Here is a 14107-nt window from a genome sequence, read left to right as displayed (position 1 = left end):
GGCGCAGGATAGAGCAGGGTTTAGGGCTGTTGTGCATAGGGTCGCTATGAATCGCAAACGACTCGACGGCACATAACAACAACAACAACAATACTTTTGAATCATTTAAATATCTCATTGGTTTTCTCAGTAATTAATTAAATATTTAACATTTATTCACTTTAAAATTTTAATGAAAATCATTGTTTTTATCTTTTAAAACTGAAAGTTCAGCAACTATACGCTTTTATTAAGGAAGCTTTGTTGGGCCCATAGTTAAAGGCTTTAGTTGTTAATCATGACAGTACTATAAACTGACCAACTTCTTTACAGCAATACAGCTCCATAATGATTTCAGCTTGCAAACCCTTTGAATTACTTCTACTCTACCCTGTGCTACCACTATGAGCTGATCTTGACTTGATAGCAATGGATATTCACTATTTATGATTACTAGAATTTCTTCTGATCAGAATGAACTGCAGAAATCCTTACTTAAATAGTAAGGATCATTTAGTTTTATTTTTACATCACAGAGGGGAAATGTATTTATTTGTTCTTTAATATCTTAAAGAGAGCTCTGGTGGGCTACTGATGAGAAACTGTGGGCAATATGACTTTATGGGGTTCACGGGAGAAGGATGAGCAATCTCCTCCCATGTGATTAAACTGCCTCTGAAAACATGATGGAGGTTCAGCTATGGATCAGTTCTGAATCAATGATACACAACAACAACAGCAACATCCTAAAGACATGTTCTCATAAATGAAATTAATCACTACAACAAGGAATTTTCTTATTGGTAATCTTCCAATGATTAATAAGAATCCTAAGACTATTAATTTTTGCTCCTTGAAATTCAATGTTTATGAATTCTAGACACAAATGTGTAATTCATTTAAATTATAAATTATGAGTCAAAATGAACATAGGAAATTACCAGTCATCATTTTCTAAGTATTATGTTGTGTATTTAATGTTATAAAAATTATACTCTAGATAGTAAAATACACTTTAATGGTAATCTATTTATTAGTGGAAAATACATCATATTTAATGTTACTCTTTATTTGTTAACCTTTTAAAGAAAAATAGGAGAATAAATAGCTATATAAAAATCTCAATACCTTTGCATAAGATCATGAAGTTTTGCTCAGCAACCACTGTTGGCCATTTATATGTGATGAAATAGTCAGTGGTCAATTGGAAGGTATCTGAGACCTTTTGCATTATATTAACTAGATGGCCTTGGAGGCTTAAAAAGAAATTTAATAGTGATAGTGTTATATTTTTCAATTGACTCCCATAACACTTATGACAAATGCAGAAAACCTTGATAAATTACTAGCTATTAAAATGAATTAGTTATAAGCTTATAGTCTTGAGTTTTCAAGGTTATTTTATTCGCTGACAAAATTGGTGCAGCATAAAATACATATAGCCTCTAAAACTTAGTATCATATTGTAATATTATTCTTTACCCTATAAATTCTAATCCTGCATGGAACATATTTGTTTTGTAACTCAAGTGCTTTATGCAAGTGGGAATACATTTTTAGTTCAAATTGTATTTTTTGCCATATGTATTATATTATTGTTATGCATTATGTTGAAGTCAAAGATAAAATGAAATAGTTTTCTACAAAATAAGTAAGGATTGAAGATTAGAGAAGACAAGTAATGTTAAGCAATTTGTAAGCACTTGTTGGGATTCTCAATAATGTAACCATAGGGACCAAGAAAAATAATAAGAGTTTTGTGGTAATCTAGGGAAAAGCACAAAAATAAACAAACACATATTAAATATCTACTATCAAAATAATTCTTGAGAAAGGAAGCTAGCAAATTATGAAATGTTATTTCTGCTAATGTTCAAGTATATATTCTTTTCAAAATTTTTTAAATTTTTTATTTTATATTTGTTTGCATACAAACTTTGTATGTATTGTGTTTCATTAGTACACATTATAGTTCATACATTCCTTCCTTAACACTGTTTCATACAACATTCCCATACATTGTGTTTTATAAAACCAATTATCATCAATCTATGCCCATTATCACCTTGTATTGAAAACATAAAACCCTGCTCTAAGGGAATTGCTTGGCTAACCTAAAGTTTCTAGCCCTCTGGTGGTTCAAATCCACCAGTGGCTCTGCAGGAGAAAGATGCACAGTCTACTTCCATGAAATTCACAGCATCTAAAGAAAAACACCCAGTGGTGAGTCACCTATGGGTTGAATCTGACACTGTGGTACATTAACAACAAACACTCAAATGTTACAATTAAAGATTGAATCCAAAAATAAAAACAGAAGAGTGAAGTCAAGATCACCATGACTGGACTGACTTATCTCTAAATATGAAATTTGTAAATTATGTGAAAGTTGTTTATTAAAATTATTTTAATTGTAGGGTTGAATTATGAAATTATTTGTCCCATATGAATTGCTGAAACTATGGAAGTTCAGGGAAGAACAAGACATCAACCAAGAAAAGGAAAGGATTAATTTGGGTTCCCAAATTAAAAATTCATTTCATGTTAATTAAAATCACCTTATGCTTCAAGTTCCTGTTTAAAATATTTCATTTCTTTTCTAAACTTGCAATTACATAATACATCATGAGAGGAAAAAAATACTAATATCTTAAAATTATAGAGAAGGACTATTTTTCCTCCTTTGTTTCTAAGTATCGTAGATTGCCTTAATTTAAAATATTTAAAATGATTTACAACTGCTTCATTATTCTCCTAATGTCCTTTGGAGTGTTGGGATTGTAGGCTGAAATTGAGAAAGGGAAATTTAAGGAACTTCCTGACATAGGAAAATATTGGGTTACAAGAATAGTCTTGCAGGAAAAGTGAGTGATAGAAGCTTAATCACCAGGGACTTACAAAAGTCAACAGCACTAAAATATTAGAAGGTTTATTTTAGGAAGCAAATTTCCCCGCTGGGTTGTGTATGTGAACTGGGTTGCTTACTTGATCTTTCCTCATTTCTATTGTTCATTTCCATGCCTAAATAGGAGTATATAAAGCAACATCCTTAAGAGTTGAAATTGTATTATTCATCTCATGCTTTCTGCTTCTGAGACATCTGCTCCACCCAAGAAAAATATGAAAATAACTTTAATGCTGCTGTCTTGATGGCTGTCCAGTGAAAAGAATACATCAGTTACCTGGTATTCCCCTCTCCTTAAAATGACAAAATAATGCGTAACGCTTTGTGACCAAACACAGAAAACCATTATGTGGAACACTATTTACTTTAGTGAATTTACACTGGGAACTTTTCAGATGCTGTGTGAGTTCATTAAGGCAATTATGCGTTATTTCTAGAAAGACACAACTGGCGTGGTCATGGTTAGTGTTAGTGATTTCCTGTGGTGTGGTGTTTATGATAGTAGCTTAAGCCCAGCATGAAGTTACATTTGCCTGGGGGCACTTGTAACTTAAGTGCTTGCTTTTTTGACATTTGTTCACATTTTTCAAGAAGGAAAAAAAAAAGATCGTTTGTTTGACCAATACTTACTTGAATTAATAGGAAAAAAAAAGAAAAGGAGAAATGAGAGACTATAGAAACTATATCAAGAATGTATACTATGAACGTGCTTGCACTGGGAGGTAGCCTCCTGTTGTCTTCAGACAAAGCAACCTATTATTTTATGCAACACACTCCTCATGCTGACATGGTTGAGATTACCTTTTTCCTTAGGGAGGAGGATCTTCCAAACTGATATATCTTGCATTTTAATCAAGAATGCACAAACAGAATTTTTTTAAAATATTAAATTTTTAAAAATTGATAGAAGTCTGTTTCTGCTATAAAATAAGGAATCGTTCAATATTTGCCTCTTGGCATCCACTAAACCAAAACAGTATCCCGTGTGTATCAGTTTTATCCCATTGAACTACATTGTTTGTAATTAATTTAACAAAAGAAACTTTTGTTATATCTTTCTATAAAAATTTGCATTTTAGAATGCATTGTATATGAAACTTTGTATGTATACTGACAATCCTTCAAAGATACCATTTGTGTACTAACAACAAGGCATGCAAGATGGGGAGGGCGGAAGGTGTCAAAGTGACCGAATGAGAATTTAACTGCCATTGGTTCTGTCCCTGCCCCTGGTTGTCTGTCCATGTGGATCAGATGGGGCTATAGGAATTGCTAGTCCAATTCTACTGAGTTAAAATAAGTTAAAGGCTGTATAAATTCTGGTAGGTCTGCTTTTCTTACATATTATAAAACACCATCAATTCATATAAGTATATATCTTTTGGCTAGTCATATTGTTACACTGATGTCTAGAATAAACATTTCATTAGTTCTAAATTTACTATGCAGGAGGCTAGAGCCAGGAAGCAAGGCTGTCTTTTTAAAATATTTTTTTTCCGTTTTTTTTGAAAGGGATTTTCACACATTTGTTTGGATAGTTCTGACTTCCAAATACCAAGCATAGTAAGGGAGACATTTGGTGATATCAGATGTCATTCTTTATTCACTTGTATTATCTAATCTCAAGTTGGATAAGAATACATCAATTTTTGTGGATCTTTTCATTGGCAAAGTTAAATGCACTAAACAGAACAGGGAGGCTTTAAATAAGCCCTGTGACATACTTACAATCTCTGTACTTAAAAGATTATGCATTGTAAATCTTTTGATAGGGGCCAAAATTAAATAATCATGAATTATTCAGAACAAGCTGAAGGATTCAAGTGTAGGTTGGTTCAGGGTGCTATTTGTTAAAGCTAAACAAATAAGGAGGGTTTGGCAGTGTGCCTCTTCAATCTGTTTGTGGGTTGTGACTTTTCAGGCACTCTGAACCAGGCATTCCCCCTTGCACTCAGCAGTGCGAAATTGTAGGGTAGCTTAACTATCAAAGCAGCATAGTCTTGGAAATTTTATTTGGACTTTTGGACTGGACCCAGGGAAATCCCTGGGAAATAATAAAACAGAGTTGTTTATGTACAAGAAAGAGACTTATTTATAACAAATTTAAAGCACTTAATCCACTTTGTAAGGCATAATTAAGCAAAACAAATACCAAATTGTAAAATGGAATAACAAACAGAAAACAAACCCAGTTAAAGCACAGGAGTATGTTTGTAACCTGACTTGGGTTAGATTTCCTGTTTCCCAATTCTTACAAATAAAGTATAGTCAGTGAAGTCAAACAGACTTGCTTTCAATCCTAGTTGGCATCATTCTAGTTTTGTCTGGGCAATCCGTTTAACTTGTCTGAAACTCAGCAAATTTTTCATTTGTGATTAGTAGTATTTAAAAAAATAGAGCTAATAATTATTCACATTAATGCCAGTCTTTGGAGAGGAACATCATATTTGGAAATGTGGAGGGAAAGTGCAAGAGAGGAAGACCCTGGATGAGATGAATTGATTCAGTAACTGGGATAATGGGGGTAGGTGTGTCAGAGACAATAAGGTTGGCAGAGTACAGAGCAGGGTTCAGGGCTATTGTACATGGGGTTGCTATGAGTTTGAAGTGACTCAACAGCACATAAGAACAACTATTGTGGAGGCACATGTAAGCCGTAGGCAGCCGTGATTCACTGATACCATTATTACCTTCCCTGTAGCAGACCTCATTTTGATTCCTGGCCAGTGTTCATATTGTATCAATGGAGGCCTGCATGTTGTAATAAAGTTGAAGGGCTCTCCATGGAGCTCCCAATCTAAGAAAAACTAAGAAAACAGACTGGGTGATCTGTTTCCAAAAATCAGTCATTGAAAACCTATGAATCAAGATAGCCTGTTCCCATTGTGCAAAAGGTTGCCATGAGCTGGCCTCTACCCCTAACAACAAATTGATGCAACCACTTTGATTCAGTCTTGTGGCCAGTGATGGGCTGAGTTGAAGGTCTTTTTGATGATTCTTGTCTTCATTCTATTTTTGAAGCAATGCAAAGCAATGTGCCCGCTTTCTTTCCCCATGACTTTAAAGGACAATCTATTATGAGGTTCCTTGCTTATGGATTTCTCTCTTTATATATTCTTTTCTGGGGAAGATTTTTCAAATAAATATCTACATTTATTTCTGTAATGTACCTTACCATGAAGCTTTGCTTCCTCATTCATTCTAACTGTTGTTAGGTGTCATTGAATTAATTATAGCTCATAATGACCTGTGAACAACAGTTCTTTATTATTATTATTATTATTATACTAGTTTATTTACAAAATTAGAATAAATTATTTTCCAGAGCAGATTCTTCCAATTTCCCTTACCCTCCTATCAAATTGGATAACCCCATGATTAATCCTCCCTCCCCCTGCACATCCCCATCCCTTTGCTTCCACCTTCTTCCCCCTTAGTTCCTTATACTCATTCTATAATAATGTTTTTATACAATATTTGTCTTTGAGAGACTGAGTTAGTTCACTCAGCATAATGCTGTCCAGTCCCTCCCAAGTTAGGTAATAATTTACAAAATCATTGCTCCTGTGTGATGTATAGTATTCCATTGTGTGAATGTACTATAATTTCTCAATCCATTAGTTTGTGGTTGGACATCTAGGCTGGTTCCATGTTCTTGCGATGGTTCCATATGACCCAGCTATTCCACTACTTGGAATATACCCTGAGAAAATGAGAACTGAGGCAGAAACAGAGGCTTGTACACCAATGTTTTTAGCAGCATTATTCAAAATCTCTATTTTCTTGGTGTTGAGATGCACTTACTATCAAAGTCTATAGCCCTGACCTTTTGCAGCAAATACTTTAAGTCCTCTTCAGTTTGGGACAAGCAAGTTTGGGTCATCTGCATAATACAGGTTGTTGATAAATCTTCCTTCAATCCTGATACCACATTTTTCTTCATAAATTTTATTCTCCTAAATAATCTGTTCTGGAGACACAGAAAGAGTGAAAAGATATGGAGAAAGTATACATACTGATACACTCCTTTCTTAATTTTGAACTATGGCATATTTTCTTTGCTTGCTTAATACAATAGCTTCCTATTCTAGGTACAGAGTTTACATAAACACAATCAAGTGTACTGGGTTTTCCATTCTTTTTTTTTAAATTTTATTTTTTATTATTTTTGTATGAGTGTACCATCAAATCAGATCTGACTGGTACAAGAGGAGATTGTCCCTTCTTCCCCGGCAGAGCATCTGGTGGATTCGAACCGTGTGCCTCAGGGATTGTAGTTGCAGCTCCATACCACTAGGCCACCAGAGCTCCCCAAAACAGTGGTTAGATGCCACGAAGTAGGTGGCAATGCCTTAACCGTATGCGTGTTGTAAGGCCCAAGGGCCTCTTCCATCCTTGTCAAGGGGAGTGCTAACCTTCTCTCCTTTCATACAACACTCCATTCTTCTTCATATTAGCCACATTTGGTTGTGATCCACACAGTCAAATGCCTTTGCATAGTCAAAAAAACAAATGAACATCCTTCTGGAGGCAAGGATTTTCAAACATTTCCTTAGATTTTAGCTAACACACTTCTGCTTCATGAGTTCATCCAGGATACTATATTATATTTAATTATCTGCTGTTCTTAGGCTTCGCTGGAACATGAGCATTTCTCAGCTTTTACTTGCTTTTGATGACTGAGATTTTAATGAGCAATATATAGTTATCCTAGTTTTTCAATTGGGGTTTGTCAGATTTTTTGAGATTTTTTCTCTTGTGTTTAGATAAGAATTAGGATGGTTGTTTTCTGTTTGTTTAATGGATTTTCTTTTTACAAACTATTGATGGAATTATGATATTTTGAGAAATAAAGTCATGGGGATAAATTGTGAATCTCACCACAATAAGAGTAACTACTTCATCATGATTTAGCACTCTTGATATTAGCCTTGGGCACCTGAAAAAAGGTATTTTTTTCTTCTTCTTCTTAAATGTAGAGTTCTTGTTTTGGTTTTCCTCTCTCTCTTTTTTATTGTACTTTTTGGAAGAAAATTTTGACAACCACTCTAAGAGTTGGGGCATAATAGTCCCAAAGGGAAAAATATCTACATAAATTAATTAAAATCTATTTCCTCAGAGATATATCTATTCTCTATTAGACAGCTGGACAATGACTAAGGATGACAGAAGAAAAAAGTTGAGAGTTGTGGTATTTGGAGAAGAGTCTTGAACATACCATGGATTGCCAAGAAAATAAATAGGTCTGTCTTAGAGAAGGTGAAACCACATTTGTCCTTGGAGGCTAGGATTTTGACGCTCCTTCTCACATACTTTGGGCATGTGGCCAGAAAGGACAAGTACTTGAAGAAGAACGTTGTGCTTGGAAGGTTGGAGAGACAGCACAAGAATCGAAGACTCGGATGAGAGGTATTGATCCGGTAACTAGGGCAATGGGGGTAAGTGTGTGTTGGAGTCAGTGAGACTGGCTCAGGACAGAGCAGGCTTCAGAGCAGTTACACATAGGATCCCTATGAGTTGCAGGTGACTCGACGGCACATAACAATAACAACATAATTTATTTATGTGTTTATCCATTTTTTATTTATCTATCAATTTATAGAAACAGGGACTCACAAATACTTAGTTTGATATTTGAGCCTAAACATTCTTTGGCTCAGATTATTCCAGTTTTCATTCCTTGGAGTTCTTTTATTGGCTCCTGTGATCACTTACCATGCGTTCATTAATGAATGTGTATTTGAATTTCTCCTTATTTTCTTGGACCATAAATATGCTACATTTTTCTTATATTTTCATATCTTACCTATTGTTGTTCTTGTTAGGTTCCTTGAAGTAAATTATGACCCCTAATTACCCAATGAGCCACAGATCTGATCCCTATCCTATCCTGTGGTATCTTTACAATCTCTGATATACTTGAGTCCATTCTTGTAGTCACTATGCCAATCCACCTGGTTGAGTGTCTTCCTCTATTTCACCATTACTCCACCTTCCCAAACATAATCACCTTCTCAAAGGAATACCTTCTTCTAGACACATGAGCCTCTTGGTCTATATACAGATTCCATATGAGCATAATCAAGTATTCTAGGATTCCCATTCTTCTCAATATTAGCCATAATCTGTTATTATCCACATTATCAAATGCTTTTGCATATTCAATAAAGCACAAGCTGACATTCTTCAGGTATTTTTGCTTTCAGGCAGGGCCAGGATCCACCTGACATCAGCAATGGTATCTCTGGTGCCACAGTCCTTTCTAAATCCTCCTTGAATTTCTGACAGTTCTCTGTCCATGTGTTGTTCTATCCATTCTCAAATAATCTTCAAAAGTATTTGCCTTGCATTTGATAAAAAAATTACTATGTTTGGTAATTTCCATGTTCTGTTGGTTCACTTATCTTGGGAATGGAAACAAATATGTGTCTCTTCCAGTCAGTAAGCCAGGCTGCTGTCCTCCAGATTTCATGGTTTTGACTGGTGAGGCTGCTCCTGTCTTTTGAAACATGTTAGTTGATACCTCATCAATTCCTAGAGATTTAGTGGGTTTTTTTCTTCTTAAGCTTTATTTTTTTATAATAATTTTAATGAGCATTTACAGAGATTTTGGATTTCCATTCATTCATTGCTGCACTTCTCTCCCCGCCCAGCCCTCTAGAGATTTGTTTTTTACCAATATAAAATTCAGTGACAAAAATGCAAAATATAATTGCAGCTTTAACCCCTTCCTTCATTACTATTTACTCTTGATTATATGCTTGTTGTTGTTGTTAAGTGCCATCGAGTGGCAGGCGACTCATAGCAACCCTATGAAGGAGAGTCCTCAACACTTGTGTGTCTCTCATCCTCTCTCCAGGTTCATAGGGTTTTCAGTGTCAGTCATTTATTTTTAGCACAGTGATGCTGTGTATTCCATCTATTCATCCTCTTTTGATGCTTCCTGGATCATTCAAAATCTTGCCCATGCCATCTCCAAGTATTTTAACTCGAGGTTTGAAGTTGTTTTTCATTTCTTTCAGCTTGAGAAATGTCAAGAGAGTTCTTCCCTTTTGATTCTCCAATTTCAGCTCTGCACATTCTGTTCTAATACTTTGCTTCGTCTTCGTCAGCTGCCCTTTGAAATCTTTTGTTCAGCTGTTTTACTTCAACATCTCTTCACCTTTTTTTAAAATTCTTGATGCTCTAGTTCAATTTTCAGGGTCTTTTCTGAAATCCATTTTCCTTTTTCTTTTTCTCTGTCTTTGAACTGACAGAATCTCTTCATGGATAATATCCTTGATGTCATCCTACACTCTTCTTTAGTCATTTGTGTTTAACGCTTCAAACTTATTCTTAAGATGACTTAAATTCACATGGGATAGACTCATGATCATATCATGGTTCCTATGGACTTGTATTTTAAACTTGCACAGACAGCAGAGGGGTCGCCCATGGTGGGTAAGTTTTAGCAGAACCCCCAGATTAAGATGGATGTAGACATAGTAGGAAGCAGGGTTGATCATTCACTTCTTAAAGAGTAAACTTCTGCAAATCTTGACCATAGAATAAGCTATTTCTTTCCTAAGTTTGCTGCATTGCAGTGGCTTGCATGTTCTGTAATCCTGGAAGCTCTGCCACCAGTATTTGAAATACCAGTAGGGACACCCCTGGTGGACAGGTTCCAGTCAACCTGCCAGACTTTAATCAGCAGAACTGGCCACACACTTCAGAAATAATTGTTGTTGTTAAATGTCGTTGAGTTGAACACAACTCATAGTGACCCTATGAACAAAAGATCTGAACCTTGTACTGTAACTGTCATCATTTCTGTATGTCCATAGAGTTTCCAGAAGCAAACACCTTGTGACTAAGAATTCTTAGGTATTTTTATTATAGAATTCTTTATGTAACCAAGATCTAGGCTCTGCATATACTTATCATTAAAGTAATATTGTTTCTGTGACTTCTTATCTAGATGAGAACTCACATATATATGTGTATAGGGTTTAACAATGTCACTTAGACTAATAAGCTGACAGTAAGACTAGAGAGGCAGGAAGATTAGTTGGGAGGTTGCTATCATACATAACAGAGGAGAGAGATGAAGGACTGGAATGAATATCATTCAGTTATCAAATCCACTCTTCACACATTGAATTGTTTATTGTGTATACAGATGCTACTATACTTTAAAAAAATCTATATACCAAACATACGAATATTTGTGGTAAGTAATTGTGGTGCTAACCCAAAGGCACACAGCTCAAATCTACCAGCTTTCCTGTGGAAGAAATACAGGCAATTTTCTGCCATGTGATTAACTGACTCCATAAATTTACTGGGGTCAGCTATAGTTCAGTTCTGACTCAGTGATACTCAACAACAACAACACCACAAGGCACACATAACAAAACTGTATAAAGTCCTATACCTTTATATCTAAAATCCATGTGCTTTAATATTTATGTCCTGTGCTGTTAATAGTCATTATTGGGATTGTTCGAAATAAGAATTGGTGCAGACAGGCATGTGAAATACAGGGTCAGGAAAAGTGAATGTAGTTATAAGCTGAATGATTAGGAGTTCAAACAAACTGGTATTGAAAGTAAAGCAAAAAGTAAGAATTTGAAGACGAGTTAAAAACAAGGGATTTTAAAGTTAGAATTTATTTGAGAGAAAGGATAATGAAAGTGATTTACTATGAGTGGAGTTTGTGGTAATATGATATTTAAAAATATATTGTTATGTATCATCAAGTCGGAAGAGACCCATAGCTCACCCTCTGGTAGGTTTTCCAAGCCAGTTAATCGCATGGGAGGAGATTGCTCATCTTCCTCCCACAGAGCAGCTAGTGGCTTTGAAGTTTGTGCCTTTGGGATTGCAGTGCAGCTTCTTGCCACTAGGCCACCAAAGCACAAAAGTTAAACTATTTTGTTGTGGTTTTTTTTTTTCCTCCACAGAACTAAGCCTCATTTGGAGGCCAATGAAGAATTCAGTGTTTTAAAACTGTATGGTTGAAAGTACCGGAGTACTAAATATTTAAAAATCTGATGCTGCTTTTGTACAACAGCCCTTTCCTCTGTCCCTCACTCATTTAATATGCACATGTATATTAAGAACATAAGGGCTTTAGGTTTTCCAGTCTCATCTTGACAGGTAATAATCATTGTTGAATATAATTAATACTAGCATTTATTGAGAGTGACCAAGCATTTAATAGCCTCACTCTTGCTCTTCTTAGAACTGTAGATAACAGAGGAATTTTAAATGTCTGACCTGTTATGGTCAAGCTTTAGATTTCATTTATTATGAAAAATTGTTGGAAAGAATGGAGTTGTCATATATTACCATGTTAGCTTCAAAGATCCAGTTAATGTTTAATAATGTTTACATATCTGGCATGAAAAGCCATGGATTGACTTGATAATGTCTAACAGCTGCTCAGATCTGGTACTTTTGTAATGGCTTCAAAGGAACTTGATCAAAAAGAAATTCTTTAATAGAGCACTTCACACATTAATATCCTTTAGAGGAACCAGTTCAATTGACTACATTTTGTAGATAAATTCTCAAATTCATCTAAGAAATCTATGTAACCCCTACTGTTGTTCAAATGTAATAGAGATCCAAATGAGATCACAAATGTGTGTACTTTCTCAATTGTACATGTGGAAGAATTAATTTGCTCAATGGTTATTCTAAAACTTGTTTCTATAAAACAGTTTTAGATAATATTTTTAAACAGTATATTTATGAAGAAATTTTCAGTTGAAAGTTTTTAAACGGAAATTAATTAATCTTTCTAAAAGCTTCATAATATTAGAATAGTGGATATTGCTGTTGTTATAATGTACCAGAGAGTCAACCATGACGCATAGCAACCTATATACAAAAGTTCTGAATCCTGCTCTACTCTGGGCCAATCTCATTGTCTTTGACACATCCACCTTCATTACCCCAGTTACTGTGTCAATCCATCTCATTCAGACTCTTCCTCTCCTGTGCTATTTCTCCACCCTTCCAAGCATGATGTCCTTCTTCAAAGACTGGTTCCTCCTGCCAAATTGCCTAAAGTATATGAGGCAGAGTCCCCAAATACTCACCTCCAAAGAACAATTTTTCTTCATCCTCTCCAAGACAGATCTGTTAGTTCTCTTGGCAGTCCATGGTAAGTTCAGGACTCTTCTCCAACACCATTGCTCAAGGGAATCAATTCTTCTCCTGTCCTCTTTTGCCACTGTCCAGCTCTCTGATGCATAACAAGTAATTGCAAAGGTCATGGCCTGGATCAGGTACACCTTAGTCTCTAGAGTGACATCATTGTTCTTTAGCACTCGGGAGAAGTCCCTGACAGCAGATTTCCCTTATGTAATTTGGTTTTTTGGGTTTTCCCCCCCCTTTTATTTCCTGACTGCTGGTGCTAAGAGTGGAACTAAGCAAGCTGAAACTGTTAACAATCTCAATGTCTTCTTCATCTGTCATGTTGCTAACAATTGGCCTAGTGGTGAGAATCTTCATTTTCTTAATATTGAGATTGACTCTATATTGAAGATTGCAGTCTTTAACCCTCTGCAGCAAAGCTTCAAGCCTTCCTCAGTTTCAGCAATCAAGGTTGTATCATCTGTATAATGCAGGTTTTTGATGAATCTCTCTCCCTGATGCCACATTCCTCCTCATAAAATCCAGCCTCCCAAATGATCTGTTCTGCATATAGATTGAAAAGATATGGAATCAGAATGCATCCCTCATGCACTCACTTTCTGATTTTGAACCAGGCAGTGTTTCCTTGCTTTGTTCTGATGACTACCTCCTGGCCATCAATAAAATAAGTAATCTTTCCATATCTTCTAGCAGAAAATAAAAGAAGGTCAAAGGATGGAGACTTTTAACCTTCAGACCAAAACATTTCCCATGAACAATTTAGTTGGGATTAAAAATAAATAAGGACATAGAATGTAACTAATAATTATGAGATTCCACTTTTTTCAACTATTAGGTGCCTTGGCGTGGACTCAGATTCATAGCAACCCTGTACAGAACAGAATAAAACCCTGTCCAATTCTGTGGTGGTGTCCCAAACTTTGTTTTGCTTAAATCTAGTGTTTTAGTTAATCTATAACTCCAAGTAATTGAGGATCTTCCTCTTCTTTTTTGACTCTTCACTATTTCTTCTTTTTCTATATTTTATTAATTTTCATAAACATTTACAGAGATTTTGGGTTTCCATTCATTCATTGTTGC

This window comes from Elephantulus edwardii, unplaced genomic scaffold (assembly GCF_000299155.1).
Source record: "Elephantulus edwardii isolate Elephantulus edwardi_28Jun2011 unplaced genomic scaffold, EleEdw1.0 scaffold00069, whole genome shotgun sequence".
NCBI classification, from domain to species: Eukaryota; Metazoa; Chordata; class Mammalia; order Macroscelidea; family Macroscelididae; genus Elephantulus; species Elephantulus edwardii.
This window is presented reverse-complemented; position numbering follows the sequence as displayed.